This window comes from Mustela lutreola, chromosome 7 (assembly GCF_030435805.1).
Source record: "Mustela lutreola isolate mMusLut2 chromosome 7, mMusLut2.pri, whole genome shotgun sequence".
Lineage (NCBI taxonomy): Eukaryota > Metazoa > Chordata > Mammalia > Carnivora > Mustelidae > Mustela > Mustela lutreola.
Window position 1 is genome coordinate 108,042,488 of NC_081296.1, and position 24,510 is coordinate 108,066,997.

Here is a 24,510-nt window from a genome sequence, read left to right on the forward strand (position 1 = left end):
AAATATTTTAAAATGGGAGTTGAGGGCTTCTGTTTCTAAGTAAGATGTACTAAGAAGCAATAGAACCCCATTCTCTCTGTAACAACTAAAAGAGCAGATAATTTTTTTTAAAAGTATACATGTATATAGATATATATAATATAAATATTTACATACTGAGAACTTAATATGTTTTAGAATATATATATAGCATGTATTTATATATACATAGAATTTAAAGTATATTCTATATTATATTTATGTAAGTCAACCCTCATTATTCACAGATTCTTTATTTGAGAATTCACTTATCCACAAAAATTTATTTGTAATGCTAAATCAAAGTTCACAATGCTTTTGTGGTCATTTGTGACATGCATATGTACAGAATGGCAAAAAATTTGAGTGGCCCCCCCACGCATATTCCCAGCTGAGATCAAAGAAGGCAACAACGTTCTGCTTCTGGTTTCAGCTCTCATCCTGTACATAAGTGTCCTTTTCATGGTCTATTTAGTGCCATGTTTTTGTATTTTGGGGCTTTTGTTAGTGACTTTGCTTTATTAAAATGGCCTCCAATTGTGGACTTCAGTGCTAAGTTCACAAATGCTGTGATGCACCCAATAAAGAAAATAGATGTGTTAGATAACACATCTCGCCTTTGTTCAGGTATGAGTTATTGCACTGTTGGCTGTGAATTCAGTTACTGAAGTAACAGTATATATTAAATAATCTAATCCTGCCTTTCTCCTAGGGACAATGATTCAATCTTTGCTAATTCAGAGATTGTGGTGAGCTTATAGAACATAACTACCTCAAATAATGAGAACCAACTGTGTGTATATAATTTTTACACATATATTTTTATTTGTATGTATATTTATATAACTCGTACATATATGTATATATATATTTTAAGACATTGGAGTGATGTGATACAAGAAGAACTGCATGAGCTCAATCAGAGTAGCCAGCCCTTCCAAGGAAGCACGTTATTGCAGCTACTTAACTACCTGGGGGTGTTTGCAAATCGTTACTGAAAACTGAAGATTAAATTTGAGAGTAAAAGAGAAACCAACAAGGCTTTTGATGGTTGTGTAAGATAATTGTATCCAATTGGAAACTTCAGGAGCTCAAAAACCTGGTGGCCATTTTCCTCCAGCGTTCATTTGCTGAATCCACATCTGTGTGGGATGCTGGAGAGTACCAAAAAGGCAGATTATAATCCTTCTTCATCTACCAATATTTGGTAAAGTACTACATGAAGAAGAGGGACTTCATTAAAAACGGGGCTGATCTTCTCCTTGAGACATTTGAAATATTTGCCAGATCATGGACCAGAAGGCTAAAGAAAGCAGCTCAAAGCTACCACAGAGACATTGACTCACACAGCTTTTTGGGGTAGGGAGATGGTATGGAAACCTGCCAGGTTCTCAGTCACAACAAGGTTTCTTCCTTGAAACATTTGAGACCAAAGGTAGATTGAGTTTAATTGAAGCTGCAGTCCAGCTCTAGCCCTTGATTAGATCTAGAAAGGAAAGCCTCTTTCTGAGAAGAAAAGAATATAAACTTCAATCTCTACAACTCATTTCTATACAAAGCTGACATAAAATTAAAAAAAAACAAAAAACAGAACATGTGAAGAAGCACAAGAATGGTACTCAAGAACAAAAATAATCAATAGGAACAGACTTACAGATGATTCAAATGTTGGAGTTAAGAGATAAGACCTGAAAGAATTATAAGAATTATGTTAAATAAAATAATAGAGAAATATGGACAGAAAGGTTGAAAAGAATGACTAATTTTAGCAGAGAATTAGAATCTGTAAAACCAGATAGACCTTCTATAACTGAAAATACAATATCTGAGATTAAAAACTTAGTGGATGAAGTTTAGAGCAGTCAAGACACAGCAGAAAAAGGTCAATAGCTATACATTCAAACTCAAGGTTAGAAAAAGGATAGAAAACTATGGAACAGAGTGGAAAAGACATGTGAGATACAATAAAACAATCTAGTGTACATGTAATTTGTACTTTTTAAGTGAGGAGGAAGAGAACAAAGCAGTAGCATTATTTGAAGAGATAATGGCCAATAATCTACCTGTAGAAATTCAAGAACTCAGAGAACCCCAAACAGATAAATACAAAGAAAATCACAATTAGGCATATTATAGGCAAAGCTCTGAGAGTAATAAATAAAGAGAAAAGTCTTAAAAGTAGTTGGAGGAAAGAGACACCTTACCTTCAGAGGTACAAAAACAAAAATTGAAGATCACTTCTCAGCAAAAACCCTGGAGGCGAGACACATGTTTGAAGAGCTGAAGGAAAGAAAGCTGCCAACCTGCAATTGAGCACCCAGAGAAATTATTTTTCAAAAATGAAGGCAAATTAAAAGCAAAAACTGGACTTCATTTCCAATATATCTGCACTACAACAAATAAAGTTGTTAAGCTTTATATACAATTTTATCAAGCTGTCACTTGGGATTTATTAACCTTATTGTATTTAAAATTTTTTAAATATATAATAAAATTGACCCTCAAATATAGAAAATTCTTAGACTCTTCCCATTTCAGGACTTCAAACCATCCACTCTTGCTTATAAATGGTAAAGCAAGTGTCTTTAACAAATACCTCTAACAAGAACTCTGAACACCAATTAAATCAACAAAAGAATGAACATGGAATATGATGACAAATATATATAATGAACTCTGGCCTCAGTGATTTGCTGACTTTTAATCTCCCTTTGCTCAGAGTCCTGAACTTCATACACTTCTGATTAATTTCCAAAAAGTTACTTGCTGTCCTTTCCGCTTTTACAATCTGGAAAATTATCTGCCTTTTGGATCTTTATCATCTACTGTAAAATAATCTGCAATGGATTCTAAAACATGTTTTGGATAATATGTGATCCCATGTAATATAGTTATAAATTATAATCTATCTTGGTTGTTTCCTACATTTTTACTGTCTTGCTTTCTCAAGTTTCTTTTGGTAGCAGTTTAATAAAGACATTTTCTATCTGAAATCTTTTTCTGCCTTCTAAGTATATATTTATCCTGAGATATACTGTCCCCCGCCCAAGTTTTTTCCTGGATTTCTTTAAATTTCTATAAATGGTTCTGCCTTGCCCAGTTCTACATATTGGCACACAATCTATCCAACTAAGATCTTAAATGAAGATTTATAACTTCTCCACCTTCTATTTCATGGCTGTGTTACAGTTCTTTTCCCATTTATCATTACTTAACAAAAATGCCTCATGCACTAAATCTTTCTTAGCCCCAGTTCATTTTTGTAACTTTAGATATATATTGTTATGGACTCACTTGTTAAGTATTTAGTTATCACAAAGATAATCCCAAATAAAGTCTTTCTTAGTTTTTGTCAAGTCTACAAAAATTGCACTTTTAATCTTCTGAGCAAGATTACAGATTTCATAGATCCAAGTGTGAAAAGACAGAGGATTATGAAAAAATAAATTCTCTGGGAATTTACAGATACCACCTGCAGCTCAAGGCCATGGTGCTCTTGATTTTCATAGGCCTTGAAATTAGGTGTACCAAAATCTCCAAGGAACATTAGGCTTCAGATGACATCTTAGTAACAGACACAAATCTAATTAGCAGTGTGACATCTATTAGTAACCAGCAAATATGCATTAATAATTTGTAGTCAGATGGTATTTGGTAAACAATTAGTGATGTGTAGTAAAGTAATAATTTGTAGTAAAGACTTACTAGTGATGTGTAATGAGCCTGGATCATGGAATGCTGCTAGGTGGCTTGTCCTGCTTCTTTCCCAGGACTCCTGGGAATATCAGGAAATGGGACAAGCATCTTATCCATAAAGTCATAGTAAACTAACACAATTAATCCCATGTTACATTAAAAGAGGTAACTTTCCTGTATCCTCTAGCATTTAAACATGGTAGTTAAAAAAGAAAATTCCATGCTCTTGAAGAGAAATAACTTGATATGAACCAGCAGAAACATCTACCTATGTTATGCATATGGTTGCAGCCTCAGCTACTCTTTCTGTTCCTCTTCCCTTTAGCTACAGTCTCTACACCAGTCATAGTCTCACCTTTGATGCCTTGGGCTGCCATCTTTTCAAGCTCTGACTTTGGGGAAACTACAAGATCAAGAAGCAGTTACCCTTCTGGCATAGTCTCCTCCAACACACTCATGTTGCCAAGGGGAAAGGAATCCACTGTCACATTTTCTTTCTTAGACAGAGTCACTTTCCATAGTCACAGGGTCTTTTGAGGGAAGCCCTCAGACCTCTTGGGCCTACGTTATCTCTCTGCATTACAACCTTGCTAGAAAAAGAGGCACTCTTGAAGGTAGAATGGAATCTACATGAGACAATATGCTGTTTGTCTTTTAAATTGCAAATAACTATTTTAGGATCATATTGGCCTGGGTTCAAATTCTGACTCTAGCTTTTGATCTAGTAATGTGCACCTAAGAGTATATTATTGTTAGAGACAATATATAGAGTATATATAGAGACAATATAGAGTATATATATTGGAGAGACTTGAAGGAAGCTTGACATGCCCTCTCTCAATTGATTTCTAAAAAGTGGAATAATAAAACCTACTTTGTAATACTGTTGTAAAGATCAGGGATAATTTATGTTAGATGCCGGAATGCTGCGTAGGCAAAATAGGTGCTCAGTTAATGGTAATTTGCTATTCTTAGAGTAGTTTCTCTACTATGAGGAAGAGGACACCCTCGTGTAAAACAAACATTATATTTGCTTCTGTGGAAGCAAGGGGGTCACTTAACCAAATGGGTCATCTAGCTTTGTACCGTAAGCATTCAATAAATTCTAGTGAGCTAGTGGTAACAGACTGTTTCCTGTTTATACCAGAAGAAGGCTGCCTTTCTTTTCCCTTAAAGAGTTCATGAACATCATTGTCTTCAAGTGTTCATTGTGCTCTAATACTCTCAGTTACTAAAATGTAGTGTCTAACAATAATATACTCTTAGGTGCACATTACTAGATCAAAAGCTAGTAACTAGAATGTCAAGGTTTTGATTATTCCATTATGAATTGTGTTCGTAATATGACCTTGGTTACTAAAAGATCTGAAAGTATCTTCTGAATCATCAAAGATTAAATTGATTCAATGTGATTTTTCCATTAAGCATATTGTGGTATTCAAAACCTTTGAAATTGGAGGCCTAAGAAAGCTCCTTGAGGGAAGGCCAGAGTGTTCTGGACTATTGTCTAATTATCTATGTACACAATGCCTGGAGAAGTAGGCGTTCAATAAATATTTGTTGAACTTAAAAATAGGGTGTGGGGTGGGAGTTTGTAAGGTATGAGGCTTATATGGCAATTCAATCTTCTAACTAGGGATTTAATTAGTAACAACAACATATTGCTAAACCACAATAGAAAACAGAGGCATCATTAAAGGTTAGGTGCCTTAATATTAGTATTTAAATAAAAGAATTTCTTTATGAAATGGAATTTCTCTAGCTATGTGGCCGGGAGGGGGTCGGTCATCTTATTATTTTCTCATTTGTGTGAACAGTGATTTCTAAAGATAGATAAAAGTGCAAAAGATAGGTCTCCTAAACACACAGGCATTCCCCAAATTTGGCAATGTTACTTTCACAAAATCAGCAGTTTAAGGAATTATGTGCTGACTCTACAATTGATTTTTACATACCAGATTTAGACTTTAGAGTAGCAGCTAATGATCTAATATATCTCAAGCCATCAGCTGTATAGCTTCCTGCCAGAGAACAATTTAATGTTGGCTTCATTACTTCATTTGTCTCCAAAGCAGTTTGAATGATTCAAAAATATATATTTTATAATGTTTCCATTATAGTTTTATAAAGATGTTGCTATTAGAAATAAGAAGCATAGTTCTGATAAACTTCATAACACTGAAACAAAGAAAATAATTACTAGGTGTAATTATTGGGTAATCCAAACCAGAACACATTAACCTCCAATTAGAAGTTTATTTAACGTAAGACGTTCAAAGATCAGAGGTATGAAATGTTGCAAGTACATCAAGTACATCATCAAAGATTAGCACTGATTTTAAAGAAATGCTCAGGTTTAATTGTGAATTTGTGATATTTTATAGATTCTTTCATATTATGTATAAGTACGTATACATATGCAACTCTTCAGAAACATATTTTGTAAAACAGGATGGAATCACCTGTAATTCATCAGGGAAACTGCAGGTATAACAGAAAAAAGACAACTTTAGAAGCTTTTGGTTTTGTCCCTTTTTCTGTAAACCCTTTTTTTTTTTTTTAAACACAGGCCGGCCTTAAAATTCTGGTATATTTGGTTTGTAGCATATCCATACTCTTTTTCTTCCACTCAGCTGGAGACAAAGTGAGGTCTCTTAAATCTCAGTGAGATGATGATGACTTTTGCAATGCAAAAGGGGCGGATCTACAGGACACAACCCCCCACGATCAACCTTGCTGAAGCTAACTTGAAGATAATTTAAGAGAAAACAGCAGAGTGACATATGTTGAGAAGAAATGAGTAGCCTTCATACACCATACATTACTTCACTCCTTATGTCGAAAGCCATGCTGACAGTCTCCCCTAGCAAGCCTTGTTTTTCCCCAACCCCCTGTTCGTGCTAGATCTGGCATCTCTGTTCCAGCCACGCAGAGCTGTGCCCGACCCTCTGCCACCTCCCACGTACCTCCCCCTGACCCATCGCCTGTTCCTGGGCTGCCCCAGAACACGCAGCCCAGGCCCCTTTTGTCTTTCTGGAACATCTGTTCACAAAGAAGAAGGGAGTTTTCCCCCAAATTGATGTTTTCTTTTCCCATTTCTCTTTTGGATCTCAATCTCTCCTGTGTGCTAACCCAAACTTACTGACATGCCTTATGTGAAATTTTGTTTTGAACCAGACCCATCAAATGGAACCCAGTGTTCTTGGGAAAATCATAAAATGACTGCTTGAGCTGATATTTTATTGAATTAGGACATATATTACAACATCTGTTTCATAGTTACTATAATAAATAATGTTTCACTTCTCAAGGCTTGAGTTATAAAAATAATTGATTTTGACATTAGCCCATCTATTTAAAATGGGCTATAAAGTGCTCAAAAAATTCTAAATAATATGATGGTCTGACAAAGGAGGCAATCTGCTAGCTGGATGAGGACTTTGGAGCTCTGTCTAGGGGATCCTATAGAAAAACAGTGATAAAAGACCATAGGTATCAGCTGTCTAGTCCTGATGTTTGTTTATCCAACCAGCATAGCTTAGGTTGAAAGTCCTGTATTTGTTTCTATGGTTATAAACAGTCCCACCCTTCCGGACATTTACACTGAATCGGTCAACCAGCCAGGCAGTTGTGCAAAAAAAAGGGTCTGGGAGTAATTAAAATAAGAGTTATAATTTTTTTTTTTGGGTCATTTTACCATTCTTTGTCAGACTCTAACAATACCAACCTGAGACAAGAACAACATCTGAAAACGGTAAAGATATACTAGCAAACATAAGAACGCACGAGTAATTAATTCTAGCTATTAAAGGTGTATGGATCAGGTGTCCCTCCCTACACCTCACCAGCTGTGTTTGCCACAGGAATGCAAACAAGTCCGTGCAGGCCTGGCCCACTGAGGGGTGGGCCTGGTAGGACCTGAGTGGTGTGAGGAAGCTTGGAGGTTCCTGGGAAAGGACTCTCTCTGAGGAGAGGCAAGGTTTGTTCTAATAACTGTTTTGGCTGTCAGAGGAGATTGGGAGGATAAAACCAAGCAAGCATTTATCACTCAGATTTGTCCTTCAATGTCTTCTTCAAGAACTGACAGTGAGGAAGCTTCCAGAAAAGGTGAGGGCAAGCCTCTATGATGTTTTGGGAAGTGGGAGACTCTTGCCTGGCATAGAGTGACTCTAAAGCTTTGGTGACACAGCAGGGAACTTGTGACAGTGGCAGCACCTGCACTGGAAATCCCCAAGAACCTGTTTGGCAGGAAAAGAAGCATGGCAGGCCCTGTGCAGGATCTCAATATGGCCCCAATGCACTAGTTGTGGTGTACTAATTTTGTGAAATTTATTTCTATTTTGCGTTGGAAAGGGATGATGCGGTGGTTGTGGCTGTGAGAATATCAAGAGCTAGAGCCCCACTCAGGCTTCATAAGAAGGTTGGGGGCTCTAACGCTTGTCTCTTGCCCCAGCAGAGCCATCCGGTTTTATGGAACTGCACAGGCTTGGGTAATGAGTCTATCTACAGGCCCTTCCCAAATATTTGGAACCACGTACAATTCCTAAGATTTCCCCAGGACACATAGGGTTCCCAGCAGTGATAGATTTATGTTTTCTAGTCTGGTAGAATGGGAGCTATAAACATAATTCATTTGATTTGGAAAAATTTGGTCGGAGTATGCAATTTCTCATGTTAGAGTGGTGGAATCACACCCATGCCAACTACATTGGGCGGTGTGGAACAAAGAAATTCTATAACTGCTAATGACTCCATTTTTGTTCCCAGGCTAGCACAAAAAGGTTTATGAAACCAAATGCTAAGAAGTTGCTGAGGTAACTGTCTCCAGCGGAAGCCAAACGCCAACAACGTGCGCAGAGTTAAGTGGTAGAAAAGAAAAGAAATGTGTCTTGCAAGGAAAAAGAAACACATATGGCATGACTCTGGCCCAGTCACAAGCACCAATTTCTAAATAAAAATCTCTTATTTATCTGGTAAACTGTTGATTAAGCAGTAATCACAGACATTAGTTTCACCTCTTCCAGGAAGCAGGTAAACATCTTTGTTTTACTCACGCTGACAACCTGCCCTCCCTCCTTCATGCCTGTTGTGTCTGATCTATGAGATCCCATGTGGGTTAAAGGGCATCAGGCACCATGAAGAAGGGCTGCCCACGACTGCCTTACAATCACCACCACTGTGGTCCGACATGAAGAGAGTGAACGTGGAAGCTGGATATTTACCGATGTCAGCTCATCTAGGAATGCCCATCCTCAAGGATGTGGGCATCTGGGGTGGGGCTGGGGGGGGAGGGGAAGAGTCCGTGTAATATTTTCTACAAATCACAATTACCACAACAAAGTTTGGTGAACAGTTTTGAAAGCCAAGTCTAGAAGAGTTGTGAGGGATCCATGGCATAGAACCTGTTAGAACTTCTGTTTGTATTTGTATCTCCTTTATATAATCTGCAATCATTTCAAATAGATGGGTTGACAGTGGTGACCGTATTCCATGCATCAGGAGGCCATGCGCCATAAACAGAAGATGACTTAGCAATCCCAAAACACAGAGAGGCTGCCAGCTCTTAGTTATGGGTTTGCTTCCAGTATGTTAAGACTCACCACTATGCCCAGTTAAGTGAATGTATAGATTATATTGTCTAACTCACAAAATGGGCAAGAGGATTAAACTTATTCTTAAAATGTTGAAATATCCCCAGTAATGCAAATATGTACGATTAGAGATGGGCTATTTTCCTTCAGTTATGAATTGACAACAAAATTAAAAAAAAAAAATCTTTCCAGAAGTTGTTTAGAATTATGAAGGACAGGATTTGAAACTATAAATTCAGTTACTTTTCTTGAAGTTGAACCTTGCACTAATAATATAAAATCACTTAGGATATTAGCTAATAATGGTTAGAAGCATCACCATCAGCTAGTCATTTATAAATGAAGAAACTAGAACATATTAATATAAGCTTTGGTGAGGAAACATATTTTTGTGTTATTAATTTTAAAATAAAGTTGTTTATTTCACCTTTATCTTGTTAAATTCCTCTTTTGTGTCTCTTTTACATTGTACCTACAAAAACATAAGAAAAAGTTCTAATATGGCTGGATCAATAAGGTTCAGAGACCAGCAATGTAACTGCAAATCAGGAATGTACACAAACATATTTCACAGAGTGCTCTATTGTCTTTTTTTTTTTTTTTTTACATTGTTTGGTGATGCTTTTTTATTTTTTTTAACTTTATTTTATTTTTTTAATGTTCCAAGATTCATTGTTTATGCACCACACCACAACCATGATTAAATCTTTCTCTAAAATTCGGCCTCATGTATTTAACTAAAGAAGGGATTCTGGAACTAAAAGTGAAATTTTGCAACCACTGTGCTAGGCAGTATTATACCTTAATCTATAATAGGTAGAAAAAAAATCTGCCCATTTTAGAAATATGCTCCTAATGATTTTTTATTCACTGGAAACATAAAAACCCTGTTGTTAGAACTTAAGTCAATATAATTGCCAGGAAATCCACCAGTTCTTCCATGGGAAGTTTATTGTCCACATGTGGCCATTAGTTCTGATAATAATATAATCACAAGTACTAAGATATAACATATATTTTACTGAACCATTTTTAACCTAACTAGCTAAATCAGCCCTCAGCCAGACATACTTTTAAAGCCAAGATAAAGCTCGATCATTCTTTTAATATTTACGTCTCATCCTTTAAGAGGCTGACATAAGTCATTTGGAAACAAAATGTTTTGGGGGATGCCTGGATGTCTCAATCAGTTACACACCTGAATTCAGCTCAGGTCATGATCCCAGGACCTTGGGATTGAGTCCTGCATTGGTTTCCATGCTCAGAGGGGACCCAGCTTTCTCCCTCTGCCAGGAACCCCTCCTGCTTGTGTTCACTCTCTCTCTCTCTCTCACACACACACACAAATAAATAAATAAAATCCTTTTTAAAAAAGGAAATAAAATGTCTTTTTAAAATCTGAATTCTTTTCACTCTTCTATATGCTTGAAAACGTTCATGATGTGATGTTGAGAAATTGACATTTTTCTGGCTTACATGTGGAGACCTAATTTAATGTTTAAATATGTAGAAATGCATATCCCAGAAGACCATAAATTAGAAGTGCAGATATTAATAAGAATCCTTAAAACTTGGTCCTTCTACTTGTATTATAGCCCCGTGCATGTGAAAAATGTATATGGGATTTTAAGAGGAGAGAAATACATCAAGTGTGAATCAACCCCCTACATACTAATGAAAATAAGTTATAGAAATTAAGATGGGGAAAAAATTATTAAATGTTAACTAAACCCAGGTAGGAACATAGAATTTGAGAAATCGAATGTATCTTGCCTCTCATTTTATAGAAGAGGGAGCAGAGTCCCAGAGAAACTAAATGCCCCCAAAGGCTGTGTGGTTTCCATGCAGACTCCAACGCAGTGGACTTCCCACCACATCAGGAGATACATCCACATCTATATCTAAATCTGTCTCTACCCAGGTATCGATATCTATACATATTCATCAATATTTTTTAATGGCACTAAAAATAAAATTAAATCAAATAGTAATTTTTAAAAATTTTATTTATTTGACAGAGATCACAAGTAGGCAGAGAGAGAGAGAGAGAGAGAGAGGAAGCAGGCTCCCCGCCCAGCAGAGAGCCAGATGCGGGACTTGATCCCAGGACCCTGAGATCATGGCCTGAGCTGAAGGCAGAGGCTTAACCCACTGAGCCACCCAGGTGCCCCTCAAATATTAATTTTGCATTACCCTCCTCTCTTTGTATCTCCTCTTAATAAGGGACATTGACCTCTGGGGACAATAAATCCAGACGGTACTTCTTCCTGGTGGGAGACTCTGAGAGTTCATGAGAATTGACATCTTTTTTTTTTTTTTTTAAGATTTTATTTATTTATTTGACAGATAGAGATCACAAGTAGGCAAAGTAGCAGGCTCTACACTGATCAGAGAGCCCAATGCGGGGCTTGATCCCAGGACCCTGGGATCATGACCCAAGCTGAAGGCAGAGGTTTCTAACCCACTGAGCCACCCAGGCGCCCCGAGGATTGACATCTTGACTGCTTGAAGCTTGGAGTGTCTCACTTCAGGTACATGCTCATTGGCCACACCTGCTCCTCTATTTGCCCTGGTTTATACCTTCCCTCTGAGTCAAGGCTCCACTCACTTGATTCCCATTTATTAAGCACCTAAATGGTGCCAGATGCTAAGGATTTACAGGAGAAATGGACCCCATCTCCACCGTGAAGGATCTCTGTCAGGTGGCCAGGGAGGCAAGTGTTCACCTCCTCCCCTCACACTTTATTCCCACTGTGCTGTGGGTCTCAAACCACAGAGCAATGGGATTGCACCTGTGACATGTGAGTGTTCAGGTGGGGTTAATAATTTGGCATGCCTCCAAGTGATCTTCTTTACATAGTTCCTAGACATTACCTAGAGGAGCAGCTAAGGGCAAGAGAAAGGAAGAAAAATGAGACTATTCCCCTGTTTAGTGTTGCTTCTGTGGTGCTAAAAGCATTGGGCAAGCTTTCTACATGGAGAAGGCTGGAAGGAGAGTGCAGGTGGAGCCATCCCATGTATCTGTGTTTTATCTAGCCTTTGCTTTAACCGTCTTTCTCTCTGAGGGTATGTCATGCCTGTGTGATATGTCTAATTCTGTGATGGGTGCTGTTGTAACAGGGTTCCCTTTTTTTAGCCTCCCCCTTTCTCTCACTTCAGTTCTTTCCCTGTTACACAGAATTCTATGTCTCTAGAAGTTAAATACCTTGAGATTTTGGCTTCTCTGGCATGAAGTCACCAGAAAATGGCCTAGGTCTTTGATTCTCATAGAAATCTGGCATACGTTTATGACAAGCTATTTGATTGGCTCAAACAGGTCAAAATAAACATGACTGATCTATAGGCCCTTTCTAGACATTCAGATGCTTGGTTTAACTGGTCTGCTTAGATCATTTTTGGCCCCATGCAATGAAAGACATTTTCTTTCTACAGTATTAGAAATAGGTTATCTTCAGAAGATTCATGATTTCTTTATCCCTCCCCATGCTTCCCACACTTCCCTCTTGCTTCCCAGAGGTGTAATTGTTCTTTGGGCTGTGCCCAATGCCTTCAATAATGCAAGGCAGATGTCTCACAGCAATCAAACTAATGAAATATAAAAGGTTATTAAGAGAAGAAAATTCCATAAATATCCATAGGTCATTGTGACCATGAGCAATCAGCTTCATGAGCATGTAATAATATGACTTTGTATCTTTCATGAGGTTCTCTGAGTGCTTTATGTAGTAGTCAGTATTATTAGTCTACTTTACAGATGAAGACATTGACACATAGAGAGATGTCATATTCCCAAGTTCATATGCTGAGTCCAGTGCAGAACAGCAAGAAAAAGAGTGAGCAGACATCCTATAAACCTATATTTATACCAAGGTTGTTTCAAGAAGAGAAGAACAAAGTCTGTGAGTGAAAACAAAGCTATTACAGCTAGTAACACCACCTATTTCTCTTATTCCAGACTAAGGTCTGAGAGAGGAGAGGGAGAAAAAGAAAGCAGTGTTTGAATTTATCACACATGATAGGAGAGAAAGATATTTGTCTGGCATTTGGTTTTAAAACATTTTAGGCCATAGCTATGCAAATAATTACACGAACCAAAGTAAAAAATTATGTCACTTAACATCAACTTACCTTTTTTTCCCCATATTCAAAACCCACCAGACCTATCATGTGCCAGGTATGGCACCATAGTTCACTTCTCTTCATAGTGCTTGGCACATTATAAGCTCTCCAAGAGCTACTGAATGAATAAATGCTAAGTAGGGAAATAGACAGAAGGATATTAATACCTATCTTAGTATTAATTACCATTTCAGTGATGAGAATGTCAGCAAAGGACAAGTAATTTGGACAGAGTCACACAAGTAGTTCATGGTAGAGCTGGGATTTTTTTTTTACCTTTTAAAAAAAATTTTTAAGTTTAAATGCGATTAGCCAACGTATAATACATCATTAGTTTCAGATGTAGAGTTCAATAATTCATAAGTTGCACATAATACTCAGCGCTTATCACAACATGTGCCTTCCTTAGCACCCATCACCCAATTACCCCATCCAATTACCCCACCCACCTCCCCTCCAACAACCCTCAGTTTGTTTCCTATATTTAAAGAGTTTCTCATGGCTTTTCTCCCTCTCTGATGACTTACCATTCAGTTTTTCCTCCCTTCCCCTATGATCCTCTGAAGTTTCTTATATTCCACCTATTAGTGAAACCATATAATGATTGTCTTTCTCTGATTGACTTATTTTGCTTAGCATCATACCCTCCAGTTCCATCCATGTCGATGTCAATGGTAAGTCTTCATCCTTTCTGCTGGCTGAGTAATATTCCATTTTGTATATATACACCACATCTTCTTTATCATTCACCTGTCAATGAACATCTCAGGTCTTTCCACAGTTCGGCTATTATGCACATGGCTGCTAAAAACACTGGGGTGCAATTGCTCCTTCAGATCACTACATCTGTATCTTTGGGGTCAATACCAAGTAGTGCAATTGCTGGGTCATAGGGTAGCTCTATTTTTAACTTCTTGGGGGAATCTATGTACTGTTTTCCAGAATGGCTGTACCAGCTTGCATTCCCACCAACCATGTAAGAGGGTTCCCCTTTCTCTGCAACCTTGCCAACATTTATTGTTTCCTGATTTGCTAATTTTAACCTTTCTGACTGGTGTGAGTTGAGATCTCATTGTGGTTTTGATTTGTATTTCTCTGATACCAGGTATGTGGAGCATTTTTTCATGTGTCTGTTGGCCATTTGTACATCTTCTTTGGAGAAATGTCTGTTCATGTCTTCTGCCCATTTCTTGATGGATTATTCATTTGTTGAGTGTTGTGTTTGATAAGTTCTTTATAGATTTTGGATACTAGCCTTATCTAATATGTCACTTGCAAATACCTTCCCCCATTCTGTAGTTTACTTGTTGATTCTTTCTTTTGCTGTGTGAAAGCTTTTTAGCTCGATGAAGTCCCAGTAGTTCATTTTTGCTTTTGTTTCCCATGCCTTTGGGGACATATCTGACAAGAAGTTGCTGCAGCCGAGGTCAAAGAGGTGTTACCTATGTTCTCTATGGATTACTGCTAGAGCTGGGATTTTTAACTCTCCTTCCATGTCCTCAAACTAAAGGGCCTATCAGAGTAATTTCAACCACATACCATACCCTTCTTAGAAGAGGTCCAGTAAATACAAGGTTCTCCATTTGGTTACATTTCCAGCAGGGTTCAAGTATCTCATGACCTTTCCCTATGCCGCACTGTTTAGGTCCACCTTAAATCCTTCAAAATGGTTATCATTGATCACTAGTTTAGCAATGAAATATTATTTCACTGTGATACCTCTAGTGTTATTATTTTATTGACTGTATCTTGTAACTTCAATTTTAGGTTCTTTGAAGGCACAAGGCTTGTGTTACTTAACTTTTTGCATTACCGTCAGCATCTTGTGCTGTGTTATTCACATAAAAATAGATATTTAGGATTTTTAGCAAGTGGATTAAAATGAAATGACATCATTAGTGCTACTCTGTGACTGGACATTAAGAGACACCAAGGAGGTTTCTAGAATTCTCACAGCCAGCATCTTATCACTATTAGGACCACTGAGGCAATAATCAGACCTGGCCCATGAGACAAGCCCCTAAAATAAAGAAATCTGATGTATCAGGCTACAGTAGTCTCTATACTTTGCTCCTTCTTCCTCAATAAACAGTGGCATTCATTTGGGATAAAGGGACAGAATTCAAAAATTCAATACACTTCTGGTCCTGCTAGGAATGAGAAATGTTGAAGGCTTTAGGACCACATTATATCCAAATGGGGATATTTTTACAGTTCGTATATGTTCTTTTGGTATAACCAGAAACCATGTATGTGACAATATCCCACATCTATAACATGATTGGTGGTTTCCACTATCATCAAAGGGAAAGGAAAACATTGATTGTACCAAAGGGGTGGGAGGATGGGGTACAGAGCCAATGGGTTCCAATGGTCTAAGCACAAAGTATGGTTTAAAAAAAGTATCCAATGACTGTACTAATTCAAAAAATTTGGTAGGCTATGTTTGTTAAGTGTGGAACTTTCTTGCACAGGTACTGACAGCTGGTAATAAGATACAGAAACTGTTACCACATCAGTAGCCCCAATCCTTCCTGGCCTGGAGCTTTCCCAAGACTTGTGCCCTCTGCTACCGTGTTTATGATACAGAGCACAGCATGGGCTGCGGAACGTGCCCATTTTTCAGTTCAAGGGGTGCTCAACCATTTCTTCCACATCTTTACTCATGAGAAGTGACTTTCTAAATTCTTGGATGCTGGAAATGACCCAAACATAGCTCACTAAACTAATTTCCCTCAGAATTTTTAACTGCATGTGCATTTGAGCATAAACACTATCCATATGTTTCTGATTCATTTACACTGAACTCATCAAAGGACTGTGTTGTAAGAGTTGTTTGATGTCCAAGAATACTTGAGGGTTTTTTTTTTAAATGGAATTTTATACTTTCTTCCTCCATTTTTCTTAGGAAGGCAAACACTCTTGAGAGTAAACAAACTCGGACCCCCAAGGATCTGGGGTTTACCCTTATATTCAAAACTCAGGAGGATAGTTTGACAGCTTGGCAGGAAAGACATCCCTAGTCTTGGGTATATCTTGGCACTATTCCCCAAAGGATAGAAAGGCCTTAGGGTAAGCCGGGAAACCCCTTTCAGGAGACCTTCTTTCATTTGGTGGTTTGTTCATTCAACTCCAGAAAGTTATCCCAAACACTTGGAAACTACTTGGGGTCTCTCCCTTGCCAGTAAGAGGGAGCTTAAAAATGTTGCTACTATAATTTTCCTTCATTTTTTGGAAGGGAACTACAGGAGGTCTTTTTAGGAAAACAGTACTTTTCCACCTGAACACATCATGTAGTCTTACACTTATATGCTAAAAAGACAAGACAAGCATCTCTGGCTACAGCTGAGAACTAATTAAAGTTGCTCTTTTACAAACATTATGTGGTTCATTCCATTCTTTCTTGATTAAGAACAAAAGAGAAGGGAGTCATTTATTGCCATGAGTCACTTGAGGTACAATGGAAGGAATTCCAAGACGCTGCTGAGACAAAACAAAACTGACATTATGAAAGCCATGTCTACACACTAATTTAAACTGTCAACTTACTACCAAGGAAGACTCCTAACAGACAGAGAATTAAAGCTTTAAAGACCTCATAAATCGCTGAGATTAGCACCAGTGCGAATGAGTTAAAATACATTTCTGCCTTCAGTATTGGAGTGGTTCAAAGCAGTCCTCTAGGATTTGATGAGAAAATTAGTTGTAATAACTAGAAAGAGATAATTTCTCAAATATAGCTTTTTGGGGATTTCAGAGCACACGCTTCACCCACCACAGTTATTCCAGGTACTTGAGTTAGTGAAACATAATATAGGTATTTTCAGGCCCTAGTATATAGTATAGTAAAAATGACTTGAAAACTGTTAGAAATCAAAAACATTATTTACAAATACCAAACATTTTTCCAACCCCCCAAACCACTAAAAATAGCTAAAATGTCAACCAAAATGTATGACTCAGCAGCGGTTTTAACACCACTTTGTGCATCTCCAATTTCTTATTTGTGCCTCTCCAAGAATCTGACTACATATGTATTACTCTCAGGCAAGACCCATCACCACAGTCCCCTTTCGGTGGAGTTTCCAAATTCTGTTGCCAACACAAAAAAGTCTTCAGATAAAACATTGTTGGGATTTCCATTAATTTTTATATTTTAATATTGCCTCTTGAACATTAAAGACACTTCTTTCTCCAGGACAAGTAGCCTCACCTGCTACTAAAGATGGGGGCCCTAGGGCCTCCTGCCCCCCAATAGTCTGTACCCAGAGTGGCTGAGAAACTACTATAACAGAGAAACCACTGAGAGTTGTACAACCTTTCAAGAGAGAAGAGGCAGAGAAATGTGAACTCTAGGAGTTAAATCACACTGTGCTTACTCTTCTCCCCACTCCAAAGGTTTCCACTAGTCATTTCTCTATGGGTTCTTTCCCAAAGACCCCATAAAATAAAACTGTGTTTCCTAAGTCACTGGTGCACTCTAGATGATCTCTTTGACTTGGATCTTATCACATCTCTGCCTGTCCAGGAATGACTTTCTGAAGTACACATTGATCTGGACTCTTCCTTCCACAAGTTGGAAACTTTTGCATGTGGTAATTTTATTCCATTCCCTAATTTTTTTTTCTTTTGGCTTAAGTCAAAGTGATACAGAAATCCACATGGAAAAGAGTGGAACATAATTGCTATAGTCTTCAGACTGAACCCACCCCTATCCAGGATACAGCTGCTACGTCCTTCATTCTTCTCAGGAACATTGCTTCTCTCCCTACCCCCTTCCCCCGTAAGTGGCAGTTGCGGGAAGCAGTCAGAAATGGCTTAAGGGCTAATACAGAACACTAACAGAACATTTAAGGAAGCCTCTTGAGGTGGCACCAGTTGATTCAACAACCCACCTCCAACTATAGGACATTCACTCCCAAGTTCTAAGTCATAAAACTTAGAGCCCACTTTGGACACAGGTCTTAGGACCCTGTTATAGATGTGAATTCTTCCAGAAGCTTTTTGTCCAGGGTCACATCTATGTCAGTCTTGTTCCCAAAGGGAATCTTAGTTTAACTTTTTAGTGGTGCTACAGAGGTTGAATTACAGTCCTGTTACTCAAAATTCAGTTCTTTAATGCCAAAACTATTGCACGTTATTCCTTTCTGGAAGAGAGACAGGAAGCATGCAATGTAATTGAGATCCCTCCTCGGGCTCCCCTTCCAGATTCTAAAATAAAACTCAGATTAGAAAGAGCAGAAGTGATCTCAATAAAAAGGGCATCTTGCTTCTTTGAGGACAGGCTTGAGAGCATGCCCATAAATCCCCCACAGAGCTACAGACTCATCCTCAAACTACCCTTTGGCCAATTATAAGATGGAAGGCACTCAGTTCCATCCTCCATTCCCAACAAGACCACAACCACTCTGTCTCATTCCTTCTGAAGTTGCACCACTTGGCAAGTGGTAATTGCTACAAAACTTCCACATGAGAACCATAAGAGGTGCCTTGTCTGAAGACAGGAAGAGAAACTCAACAGTGAAAGCTACCTGAGTATGGCTCCCTCAGAAAGGAAATGAGTTATCAAGATCTGCTATCTGCTTCTGAATAACATTGCTTTTTTTTTTTTTTAACTGATCACTGGATCTCAAATCTGAACCTGTGTGAAAACCCCACTAGCCCAGTTCAAATGGCTTGCAGTTATTACCAGGCTCGTAATTCATCATGAGCTCATAGCTTTTTTCAGACTCCTGTGGCTCCTTTTAAGATTTAGTCCATAGAAAAGTATACCATGTATTAGGCAGAAACCCTGGCATTGGGAAGGGGACAGTCTGCCAGCACTTGAAGTGCAGATGAATGATTTGATTTGATTACACTAGTTAAAGCTCTGAGTGTAGGGAACACCTTGCATAGCCAGAAACCATGCTTTCTGTTTATAGGTCAAATAACTAGCCACTTAGAGAATCATAAAGATCATATTTGGATTTGGCCATCTCTTGCTGACATTCCTCCTGTGTTTGTAAACATTGCTGACTTTGACCCCAATCTCTCACAAATCCATGACCAACACCAAACAGCCACAGAGGAGCTGCAGAACACAATGTGATTCTGTAATGCAAAACAGGATGGCTTGCTAAATGTGCATATCTGGAGAGTATTCCTGACATAATCCTTCTTACGTCTTTTATGATAATCATTTCCATCTTCAGAACACACGCAAACAGTGCTCCTTGGACATTGCTTCTGGAGGCTAGACTGCAATCCCTTCTGCTGAGGGAACTGCATATGATAGGGCACTGGGGCAATGAGTATGTGAGCAGGAGCCAATATTTCCTGCAGTAGTAGAAACAAGCAAAGAAAACCCAGAAAATGATTAGCTGGAAGATGTCTCTGCAGAAGGAAAATATGAAATAGCAACCATTCTCCACAAAACATGAAGATCAATGTCAGTCATAACTAACTTGCCCATGTATTCATTTAGTGGACATTTATTGAGTGCCTACTTTGTGCCATAAATACACCATTTGGGAAAGGACCATTTCCAACCAAGAGAGTATGAGTTGAAATCTATTAATAATATCACATTTTTTTAATTAATTTTTTATTTTTTATAAACATATATTTTTATCCCCAGGGGTACAGGTCTGTGAATCACCAGGTTTACACACTTCACAGCACTCACCAAAGCACATACCCTCCCCAATGTCCATAATCCCACCCCCTTCTCCCAAACCCCCTCGCCCCAGCAACCCTCAGTTTGTTTTGTGAGATTAAGAGTCACCATGAAGGTTCTATTTCTATACTCTGTTAGATGAGACTGACTTTGTTTGGCATGGCCATTAAAAATGTGATATTACTTATGGGAGGGAGACAAACCATAAGTAATATCACATTTTTAATGGCCATGCCAAACAAAGTCAGTCTCATCTAACAGAGTATAGAAATAGAACCTTCATGGTGGGACAGAAATATTTATTTAAAATATAGTTACCGGGGCACCTGGGTTGCTCAGTGAGTTAAGGCCTCTGTCTTTGGCTCAGGTCATGATCCCAGGGTCCTGGGATCAAGCCCTGCATTGGGCTCTCTGCTTAGTGGGGGGCCTGCTTCCTCCTCTCTCTCTCTCTCTCTCTCTCTCTCTTTGCCTGCCTCTCTGCCTACTTGCGATCTGTGTCTGTCAAATAAATAAACTCCTTAAGAAAATAAAAAATAAAATAAAATATAATTACCACTTTCAAATAGGTAAAAGCTGGAAATGGGAGGGGCCTGTTCTGATTATATAAACAAAGTGGAAAATTTTGGATCCTGATGATTTCACCTAGTGAGAATCTTGTAGAAATGCTGTCTAGAATTAACTATTCCCAACTTCAATTGTCAGTACACATGAATGGCTTTCCCTTAAGAAGTCAATTCTGCAAAAAAAAAATGTGTGAAGATCCCTGTATCTTTTATTAAACACCGCCCCACCCACCCACCCATCTAGTGCAAGGGCTCTTGGGTGACTCAGTCAGCTAAGTGTCAGCCTTTGGCTCAAGTCATGATCCCGGGATCCTGGGATTGGGCCCTGGGTCAGGCTCCCTGCTCAGAGGAAGGCTGCTTTTTCCTTTCCTTCTACCACTACCCCCTGGGTCGTGTTCTCTCTTCTTGCTCTCTCTCTCTCTCGTAGATGGATAGAATCTTATAATAAACAAACAAACAGCCCTGTCTAGTGCAGTTGAGAGGGAACCTAGAAAAGTGGGCACAGGGCTATGGTCCTAAGTTATGTTCCTTATGTCCTATATCTGATGGACTCCAAGGAGAATTTTGCCGTTGGATCATTTATATTATCTTGAGAAAAACAAAGAAGCATGGATCTGATCTAGGACAAATGTACCATCATGGGCACATTTTTTTCATACAATTGTCACTGTTTGTACCTATGGGATGAGAGCATCTCAAATCTCAAAGATCTTATAATCAGTCTAATAAATCACCTTTTCCTGAATTTGCTTCTGAGTCTAATAGCAATAAGTATAGTTATGGTCCAAAACAATAGAGAAGGGAAAATGTAGAGGCTTTGAACCTAAAGAAGAGTATAATAGTAAGACATGACAATAAATGCCCATTTCTGCCAAACATCCTACTGTATGTGGCATTGTGGTTTATATTTTTTAACCATACATTATTTCATTTTTTTTTCTTACAATAATCTTGTGAGCTAGACATTATTAATTCTTTCCGGTAAGTAGGAGAAGAAACTGACAGCATTCAAAACTTGCCTAAAATTCTACAGTTCCCATACTTAAAGTCAAGCTTCTGATTCTAAGACCTGTGGTGCTTACCTTATAACACATTGTTGAAGATGTTTTTGGAGACTTTTAAAGTAAAATATATATGTCAATTCAGAGTAATACTATATGCAACCCAGAAACAGTATTTTTACATTGTATTTGCATAGCCATAACAATACCATCATCCTTACCTCCACCATCATCATCCCTAATCCTGATTTGGGGATTTGTATAGGGATATTAAAACACACGGTGAAAATTGCCTAAGGACAGCAGTACAACATCTGCAAACGAGTATTTCACCATGAGTATGTCTGAGTAACTATGTAAACTGCACTAGGTTCAGACAAAAATACTTAACGCCCCAACCATCTCAAAACCTAATCCAATGAAAGACTTAGACTATAGATGATCTGCCCAAACTTCTTATCTCTATATTTTCTCTCCCTCTGGAAATGTTAAATATTACCCTAGGAATTCCATACCCTTTCTTTTTTAGGCGGTAACTACAATGTCCCAGATGTTAGAAAGAACAAAATTGACGTTGCTGTTTTAGCATGGAAATGCAATTCTAAGACGTTCACAACATGAAGCCTATCAAACAATAGATGTGCAGGCTTTGCAGATGAGATCTTTCCATTTCCTTCATTGGCAACTGAGCCCATTTTGCACAAGGAGAAAAGGATGGCCTAAGCAGGATAATGGTTATAGGTAAGAAATCCAACAGAACTGTTAACTGAAAAAAACCCTATAGAAAATATTCCATTGTCAACATATCTTTTCAGAAAACTGGATTCAGAAAGTTACATAACTTAAAAGGAAAAAAGATATGCACTTTAAAGTAAACAAGTAGCCGTTTTTTTCTGCTTCCATCAGAGGAAATTTTAAAATTAAATGTGATGATTTTGTGAAAAAAGGAAAAACTAAGCATGAAATGAACCTGAAGTAAGAAAGCACTTGGGATGAGAAACTTTTTCAGCATTCTTACAAAGATTATGTCACAAATCTGCCAAAATAAATTATGAAAATTCAGTTCAACTTAAACTCATAGTAAGAATGGGCCATGCCCAGGGAATTGTGCTAGGTGCTAAGTAAGTGGAAGAAAGAATGCAAAGGAGTTTAAGATTCATTTATTGTCTTTGAGGAACTTATAATCCGTAAGACAGTGACCACCTTCTCTTTGCTTCTCTCCTCTCTTTTACTGAAGAATTGTAGCAACATATAACCAGACCAATTCTGATCAGTTCACAAATGATGTATTATTGGGTAAAGTCTGAATAAATGGTGTGCTGAGCTGGGAGTACTGGATTTTTCTCTAGTTCCCAGATCAAAATCAATTACAAAGGCCAAGACTTGTTAAGTGTTTTAAAATTCTGCTTCCCAATTTCCATCTTTAAGGTGATACAAATAACATATGCACATCCTTCCTCACATAAAGAAATAGCTAAAAACAGTAAACGTCTTTTCCAGTAGAAACTCTAATCCATCTAATTTAATCATCATTCAAATTTTAGTTGCACAAATGCCAAAAAGAAAGCAAAGAAGACAGATCTAGGCATTCACCAAATTAATGGACTGCTAAATGTGTCTATATGGCCTAATAATAACTGAATAGCTCTTCTCAGCTTATAATTCAGCTATTCAAGAATAACTCCTATTATATAAAATTATGTCATCACAAATACTCTGTTCAGATTTACAGTTTTTCTTAAGATACTTTGAATTTGACTTTGGTGAAAGAAGTGAAAACTATATAACCAAAGCCAATTGTTTCATCTACTTCTTGAGATGAAATATGGAATTAAAATTTGAATAAAATCCAAATATAACAACAATATTGGATGAAAAGGTAAGTTCTAATGACAACTAAGATGAGGAAGGTTAAAAATGTTCTGAGAAAACCTATCTACCTACAGACTTATAGACACCATTCAGGAAAAAATTAGCATGAGGAGGTGTGAGGGAGAGCACCAAATTGAAAGCTGTGAGGAATGCCAAAGACTTAGAAAGATTCTTCCTCTCAAAGAGTTTAACCGACTCTTTGAGAATGAAAGATACACAGTTGAGATAACCGAAGGACATCTGTGCAGAATGATAGTGGGGTGAAGAGGGAAACAGAGTCCATGAAGAGACCATCAGGGGCTTCTCTCTTCTCTCCTCCAAGAACGTCAATAAATCTTGGAAGCTGGGGAACGATGGTGGAAGATTCCTAGGAGTTTGAAAAGAAGTGTTCAAAATTTATATGTAGATATGAATTTTCCTTAGACCCCTAAAATAATTATCATAATAGCAAGTACTCAATAAATAGATGTTTATTATTACCATTGTTATTGTTTTTAAGTTGATATATATATGTTATTGTTTTTAAGTTGATATATATAAGTGACAGAGAGTAACTTCACAGAGCCTTCGCTAATCATAATTTGAATGGGTACTTACTAAAGACAGTGATAGGTTATAGGTAGGATGACTGCATGCCCAGGTTGATTAAGACAGCCTGGGTTCACCACATTCTCCCACCTTAATTATAACTGAGCCTCTTTCATTCTCATAAGTATCCTGTTTTGGATGACAAATACCATGGTAACATAGTTATAAGACAGATGAAGAAATAACCAGTCAGAACCACCTTTATCACTACCAATCAATAGTGTTCTCAAAGTAGCCCTGGGAGATGGTCCAAGGGCAAAAACAGATTTTCTAGAAAACAAAAGAGAGTCTCTTCTCCTAGGCTCAACTTCTCCCCAGTAGAAGAGGAATGAGTATCCAGAAGAAGACAAACACAATTCCACCCATGGTTGAAATGGAAGACAGGGAAATTTAGGTATCAAGAGTTG